Source organism: Erithacus rubecula (assembly GCF_903797595.1).
Source record: "Erithacus rubecula genome assembly, chromosome: 1".
Lineage (NCBI taxonomy): Eukaryota > Metazoa > Chordata > Aves > Passeriformes > Muscicapidae > Erithacus > Erithacus rubecula.
The window spans coordinates 78,142,014-78,149,032 of record NC_136658.1 but is presented as its reverse complement, the minus strand read 5'-3'; the positions used below and the strand labels follow the sequence as shown (position 1 = coordinate 78,149,032).

At 42.8% G+C, this 7,019-nt stretch overlaps 1 long non-coding RNA gene across 3 annotated transcripts; it reads left to right on the top strand.

The window, feature by feature from the left end:
• The first annotated feature begins 259 nt into the window (after positions 1–259).
• Positions 260–5,239, top strand: LOC306805959. Of its 3 annotated transcripts, XR_013775345.1 has the most exons (4): positions 260–409; positions 3,291–3,320; positions 3,413–3,493; positions 4,951–5,239. It is a non-coding gene; the product is annotated as an uncharacterized lncRNA (long non-coding RNA). The 3 variants fall into 3 exon arrangements; XR_013775344.1 differs by lacking the exon at positions 3,291–3,320; XR_013775346.1 differs by having other exon boundaries at positions 3,291–3,493.
• The last annotated feature ends 1,780 nt before the right edge of the window (positions 5,240–7,019 follow it).

The following is a 7,019-nucleotide window of genomic DNA, read 5'->3' as shown; positions in this document are numbered from 1 at the left end:
CAGGCAGTAATGCCATGCTGCTGCTGGTGCAGGGCCAAGGACAGGGCTCCTTGTGCCATTGCACTGAGGTCACTCAAAGGCATGGTCACCTGGGTGCAGCCTGATCTCTGGAGAGGGATTAGGACACACATCTGCAGAAGCACCTGAGCTCCACCCATGTAACTGACCTGAGTCCTGTTTTTACCAACAAATGCATAGCTTTAGAGAAAGGTGGGTGGGGAGGGCAAGAAAAGCATGTTCACAAAGTTGTGTAAGCTCACTCTGCGCACAGCCTGGTAGTTGTAATATCAATTATGCTGCCCAGCTTCCAAGAAACAGCTGACCACAAGGATGAAACTTGTGTGGGAGGAAGAGGGAGCATGCTTGGCAGCTGGCCTCAGACGCAGGAGTCGCTGCCACAGGAGGACAGGTTAGTAACAAGCTGGATTTACTTGAGCACAGTGCAAGATTCCCCACTTTCAGCCTCAGTTCCTTCTGTCATAATAACTCTCAGAGGGAAAAAAGGAGGGGACAATGGGGAGGTTTTGCTCCCTTTTGCTCAGCTTTCACGTTTATCATGTACTCAGTTGCAATGAAGATGGGGATAAAACTGTTTTCTCCTACAGATCTGAGAGGCTTGTAGTTGTGACTTGTATTTTCTCTGGTATTATGCTAACATGAGTATGTAATCCTAGATACCTGTACTCTCAAAGGATATTGGGATGAGAGCTACAGCAACTGTGGGAAAAGGGAAGATTATTCCCCTTTTTTTTCTGGACATACTTTAGGATTCTCTGAAAACAATAGTTATATTTGAAAATACTGTAGTCTTATGGGTTCACAAAGAGGAAACATTAAACTTGGGAAAAACAATATGTTAAACAGAGTTTGATGGCTGTTTAAAGATGTTTATGAGTTTAAAGACTGTTTTTTCTTTTCCTTGGGCCTTTACACGCTGCTGATATAGAAAGAACAGTCATCAGTCATTTTTAGCTGCTGCTTTCATAAGTAGGAACCAATAAAACATTTTAGGTTGGACACATACATGTTATGTTTAGAACAACCACCCACTATCTACCATATGCTGTCACACTCTTCACAGAATGAAAAAGACTGAGTTTCCCCACTTGTTTTTAAGGTGTTTTCTCTTTAATACCTTCCTCCATGCACTTCACTTATTTTAAAATTTACAAATGACAGACACTACTTCTTTTTTAAAGTAGACTGAAATGCTGGAAGTCCATGTTTCTTGGTTATGGTATTGTAATGCTACCAGCGTTATATTTCCTACCTCATGAAGAAAGTTTGCTGAGATGGACCAAGCTCTACAACTAAATTGAAAATCTAATACAAACTACCTCATTATAGCATGTGAATGAGCTAGAGTACCCAAGTGTCTGGGGCCCAATCCGGCAAACCTCTTTGGAGGCATGCAAAGAGTCCTGGAAAAAAAGAGAGAAGCTATTGTGCAAGGCTGCAAATGTTTGCAGAACACATTGTAGGTATTTTTCAAGATTGGGCCAAAATGCTCATGACTTCACAAAACTGATAGTTACTGAAATAATATGAGATTCCTTATGTCATGATGTTATCTACAGGTTATTTTGTAACAGCTAATACTTTCCATAAAGCTAAAACAATATTGAGGTCTGTGAAAGAGCAGTAAATGGCCCAAAATTCAGGCTGTGCATAGTTTCATGTCTGGTGTGGTAGGGAAGGCTGAAATGTCTGTAAGTCATGTTGTTAATGCTCCCCCATGAGCAGTGACCCTGCAGGGTCTATCCAGCAGGGCTTTAAATGCCAGCACAGAACCCACAGCAGGGCTGATCCCTGGCCTGGGTGTACTGTGAAAGTGCAAAGGTAAACTAGAGTTAAAACTGACCCACAGTCCTGGGAAGCGTGGCAGGGTAGGATTCCTGGGTGGCACGTGGTGGAGGAGGCCAGGCCACACATCCTGGTGCTAACATGGTCACTGAGGGTTTCATAAACCTTCCTTCCTGAGTCTAAGAGGAGTGTTAGCCATGCATGTTTTCACTGAACTGCAGCAATGTGCAGAATACTTTGGAGGTGAGATGGACTTTCCCCTCTCCCAGATACCTTCTGCATTCTTCACCTGCCTCATTCAAACCTACCCGGTAACCTAAGGCACCCCCAGACAGTGGGGACACTGCCTGATAAATCAGGACACTTTTACAGTTTTATTCTCTGCCCCTGTCTATTTCTACTCATCTTATGCTCTTGCACCTTTGTGTTTGAGTATTTTCAGATCCTGCGCATATACATGAGCAGAACAATGCAGATTTAATCCATGTCCTCAGAGAGGGGGTTAAACACAGAGTAGCTTATGGCTGCTTGGCTACAGGGACAAGGTGGAGGAGATGATGTAGTTTCAGCTGATGGAGAAAGCAGTCATACCCTGCACATGCAAGTCACTGTTCCTTGAAACAGTATTAGCCTCATGGAAAATGTTATTTATTGCTAAGCTTTCACAAAGGTTGCTGTAATTATAGAACCATTAGGCAGCAGGACCTATGGGGCAGGGTCTTTGTTGACCCTGAGAAGCAACTAACACTCTGAGATAATCTGAGCAATGCCACCCAGCTTCATCACACTGCCCTGTGAGTCTGCATCATGCTCCCATGCTCACTGAATCAGCTAGATATATAAAGAGAGTCATCTGAAGAGCAATAGCTGGGCAGTAAATCAGACAGTAGGGAAGACAGTGCATTGCCTAGCTGTAAAAAGGGTTTTCTGTGAGGTGGTGTTTTTAGGAGAGCCTTTTGATTGATAGACTGTATTTCTGGATCAGCTCAGCTCAGAGAGGAGTTCTTACTGCTTTCTTTGAGAAGTAGTTGCTGTGATGCTTGTGATCTGCCTTTCTCCAGGCTCTGGAAATACAAGCCCTGACACAGTGGCAAAGAACACAATTTACCAGTACAGCATATTTACTCCTCTAATAGTAGTGCACCCATAATCATGAAAGACCTTTCCCTCATTTGTTCTCCAACTGTTCACCACCTTTGCCTTGCCTCCCAAAATGCCTCCCTTCCCATGGTGCCCACCAGAGAGGGATATCAAATCTCTTGCCATGGAGGCATCATGCTGATCTCACACCTTGTAACTGTGATCATACTTTGGTAATATTTGGTTTTTCTTCCTTCATCAACTGCATTATTAGTGTCACTAATTGCTCATGCAAAACTGGGTTAAACACAGTGAGACAAGGACCAAATAATTTCTGATTCTTTTGTAAAGCTTAGACCTGACAGCTCTTAAAAATAATTATAAAATTACCCACCTTTCTTTTGCAGAGGAAGATTATTCCAACTTTTAAAACACTGGTGAAAGATGGAAAGTGAAAGATGAAGTGTCCTCAGTGTTATCCAACATGGCCCTTCTGGATCTGGGAGTAAATAGAGTTTCCTTTCCTTAGATCACAGCTGCTGGAATCCATGGCTCCTTTACTAACAGCTGCTTGAAAATCAGCAGAGCCTCAGGATCCAGTGTTTCTAAAGTACCTAATCATATTTCCATCTTGCAATCTACCCATTAATATTTAAAGAAGCCCCTAGCAACATGTTTTAAAGAGCAGCTGTGTCAAACTGTCATGGTGTCAATTCCTTTGCTGAATTCCCTCTATATTCAAGAGGAGCACATCAGTGCTGTATGTGAATTCTAAGTCAGCATTAAGCAGTGGCTCATTCCTAATGCAACCATTGCTCCTTACCTGCCTACTGCAAGGTACATATTCTAGTTTTGTTGCTGTCAAAGACCATTTCTGGGAGAAGTGGCATTCAGGAGGTGGCCAGAATGGAGCCTCACCCGTGATTACTTTGAAAATCACCACTCATTTTGTGGAGTCTGAGGTGAACACTCTCCCTGTGAGATCAGAGCAAGCAACTATCACCTGCACAGTTTCTGTTGTGATCACTGTCCTTAAGCATTAGAATATTCCTTTGTGAAAGTTAAAGAGCCCTGCAAAGGGTCTTAGAGCTAACCCAGAGTGTGGAACCCCTGGCAAATAACTACACAAGCTGTATGCATGCACATGGAGGCTGGGAATCATATCCTTATCACATGTGTGAGGAAATGGGGAAAAATCTCAGTTGATAAATGAAAATAAGAGAGAACACGAGGACAAAGATTTATGGAGAATAGATGTTCCAGCTCCAGGCACAATGCATATTTGTTCTAAAGCAACAAATCCATGGAGTAATTAGAAATTGCAAAGCACATAAATGCTAAGGGATATTTGCCCTGATGATTTATACTTATATAACATTCCCTTCCAATGAAATTTACAGCCATTTAGTTATACCTATATGTTTGATCTGTTAGTTTTGCCAGAGTAATGCACTCAGTCCCATTAAGGAGAAATGAACCAGATAAGGAAACTCCTGGATGGGAGTGTGGACAATTCTGCAGCCTTATGCTTTATTCTCACAGGATTTACAGGCAAGTGGGAATATTGAGGGGGAGAAAAAAAATCTGGCATTGTTGCAAGAATGGTTTGGAGCTCATCAGACAATCTATGCATATTTTCACAAATATTTGGAGGGGGGATGGGGCAGGGAGAGAAAAGTACATAATTTAGACCTGCAAAGAGGCATGTTTAACTTGCACTCTACTCTGACCACTTACATGGAACTTTACTCCCCTCCACTCTCTAAACACAGATAATTGCCATGGCAACCACTGTATTTCAAGACTCTTACACATATACTCGCACCTTTCTTAAAGAAACACAGAGCACAACAATGTGGGATCGACACAGTAAATCACTGGGCTGTTTTTTATTTGTTGTTAGCCAGCTGTCAGGATTTAGGGAAGAGCTGAAGACTTTCAACCCGTATCAGTTTCAGGCCAAAACCAGAAGATGTTTAGACAGACACTTTGACATCTTTACTAAAAAATTGGATGTTGTTTGGTAACTCTGGGCCAAGGAATGACTGATGATCTCTCTGGGTGCAGGGTGAGAAGATTCCTGAGCTAGGGAAGGAGATTAAGGGCCTAATACTGAAAACCAATGAGCCACCTTTAGGATTAGACACTAATTTATCAGAGCAAGGACCTGTGACACTGGAGGAACTCCTTGGTAACACAGTGAACTTTCAACATCGCCAGACCTGGAGGGTAAACGCGATGGATGATTGCCATATGCTCCACTGCTACTTGCTATTTTCAAGCTTTTATTCCAGCAGCCCTGCAGAAATACAGAGCCAGCCTCCTAGGTGCAGAGCAAACCCAGCAGGGCAGGAAAGCCCCCTTCCTGCAGAGCTAAGGCTACAAGCTGCCAGGAAAAGCGTCCCAGCCTGGGTGCACAGGACAGGGAGCGGGAGAGGTGCCGGCTCCGAGGCAGGTGCAGAGCCAGCACCAGCCCTGCCCTGGCCTCTCCCCAAGGCTTTCCTTGTTTACTTCAAGTGTCTGACACAGCTCCAGGAAAGTGGCACCTGAGGGAAGGTGCCAGGCCTTTGCCCAGAGGGCAGCATCCAACGTGCAGGAATAAACTTCCTTGGATGTTTTCCCCCAGTTACTGTCGATTAGCAAACCGGGAAGTGAGACAGAAGGATCAGTGTTGTTTTGTTTGGGATCAGAAGATGCCTTATGATGGTTTTTTTTTTTCTTTTTTTTTTTTTTTCTGTGTCTGTGTTTTAATCATCTTAATCTCAGTGTTTGCAATCTGGGCTTCTACCTCAGCTGGTTCTCACTTACTTTATGAGGCATTACTAGATGGCATTATGAAAATGTGAACTTTCAAGGAAGGAAGGTCTGAAATATTTAAAACAAGCAACACTTAAGCTTCCATGGCTAAAGTGCAATTAAGCCCTGAATTCTGAAGTATCCCTCTAACTCAAAGTAGCAGCCCTTTTCCCTCCCTTAAAAAAATATATCTCTTTCTGGGAGTAGGGATATTAATTTGCCTAGATAACACGTTGACTGTGGGGTTTTTTGGGGGAGATTCTTTCCTTCTACTTCTGAAGTACAGTTCATCCCCTTTTGGCCTTTGGTATTTGTAATAAATTTCAGGAGTTTGCTCTGAACTGGAAATCTTCACAGCATTTCCAGTCTGCTAAACCATTCTTATTTAGTTTCCACAGAAAGATATTTGGAGAAAATAATAAAACTCTTTCCCTCCTTCCATGGAGATAGTGATCATATGGGAATTCGGCTGACACAGAAATGTTCCCTTTGTTTTGCAGTTCTGGAGAACTCTGCTTAATTTAAGTACATCCATAAACATCTAAGAGCTGCTCATGTTAAACTGGAGAAGGAATTTAGGGTCCTCCATTCAAACATTCCTTGGAATCTGTTCATTCACAGGTGACAGGGTTAAAACAGGATTACCTCGTACAAGGCAAAAACCTTGTACCCCATTCTCTGAAAACTGATGCTAAACTTTTCCATCTCATCTGCCTCACAAAAGGAGGAAGATGAGAGATAATTCATTAAAAACCAAACTACAGAAAGATTTGCCTTATTTATTTATTTAGACCTTGATTTTTTGTTAGAGAACTCAACAGAAATCTTGCACGATTGCCATTATTTAAATGATATCACTGGTGTATGTTGTAGCATTTGAAATCAGTTTTGGAAGAAACTACAATCTTCATAGTGCAGTGAGAATAATCCCTTAAGGGGACACATCATCAGGATATGAATTTTGTTTCTTTCATAGGAAAGGAAAGCAATATTTGTATTATTTGGTGGGACAATGGTAACACAGGGAGGTCACTGCCTGCTCTTCTTCCACTGCTGACAAGGAGGAGAAGCAGGCTGCATTGGAGGTGCTGGCACCTGCTGTGCTTGGGATAGAGCTTTCTGTAGGGATTTTCAGCTAAGCAGACCTCTCTGGTGGCTGGCTGGTTTTGTGCACCTTTTGAAATCAAGCCTGAATTATGCTTCCAAGAGTAAAAGACGGTGCTGGAATTTGCAACATGGAATGCCCATCAAGAAGTTGCTGCTCCCCAGAAAATGGTACCAAATGGTGCTGCCTCCCTGCAGTGCCATTCTGCCCTTCCCCTTCCAGAGGGACAACCTTG